Here is a 752-nt window from a genome sequence, read left to right as displayed (position 1 = left end):
CAGTGGTGGGGAAGCTGCTGGAGAAGATACTGAGGGATAGGATCTATTTACATTTGGATGAAAATGGGCTTATTAGTGATAGACAGCATGGTTTTGTGTAGGGAAGGTCATGTCTTACCAACTTGATAGAATTCTTTGAGAAAGTGACAAAGTTGATAGATGAGGGAAGGGCTGCAGATGTCATATACATGGACTTCAGTAAGGGGTTTGATAAGGTTCCCCATGGTGGGTTAATGGAGAAAGTGAAGTCACATGGGGTCCAGGGTGTACTAGCTAGATGGATAGACAACTGGCTGGGCAACAGGAGACAGAGAGTTGTAGTGGAAGGGAGTTTCTCGAAATGGAGAACTGCGACCAATGGTGTTCTATAGGGATCTGTGTTGGGACCACTGTTGTTTGTGATATACATAAATGATCTGGAGGAAGGTATAGATGTTCTGATTAGCAAGTTTGCAGATGACACTAAGATTGGTGGAGCAGCAGATAGTGAAGGGGACTGTCGGAGAATGCAGCAGAATATAGATAGATTGGAGAATTGGGTGGAGAAATGGCAGATGAAGTTCAATCCAGGCAAACGCGAGGTGATGCATTTTGGAAGATCCAATTCAAGAGCGAACTATACGGTAAATGGAAAAGCCCTGGGGGAAAATTGATGCACAGAGAGATCTGAGTGTTCAAGTCCATTGTACCCTGAAGGTGGCAACGCAGGTTGATGGAGTGGTCAAGAAGGCATACGGCATGCTTTCATTCAT

This window comes from Rhincodon typus, chromosome 41 (genome assembly GCF_021869965.1).
Source record: "Rhincodon typus isolate 14 chromosome 41, sRhiTyp1.1, whole genome shotgun sequence".
Classification (NCBI taxonomy): Eukaryota; Metazoa; Chordata; class Chondrichthyes; order Orectolobiformes; family Rhincodontidae; genus Rhincodon; species Rhincodon typus.
The sequence above is the reverse complement of the archived record's forward strand: the minus strand, read 5'-3'. Positions refer to the sequence as shown.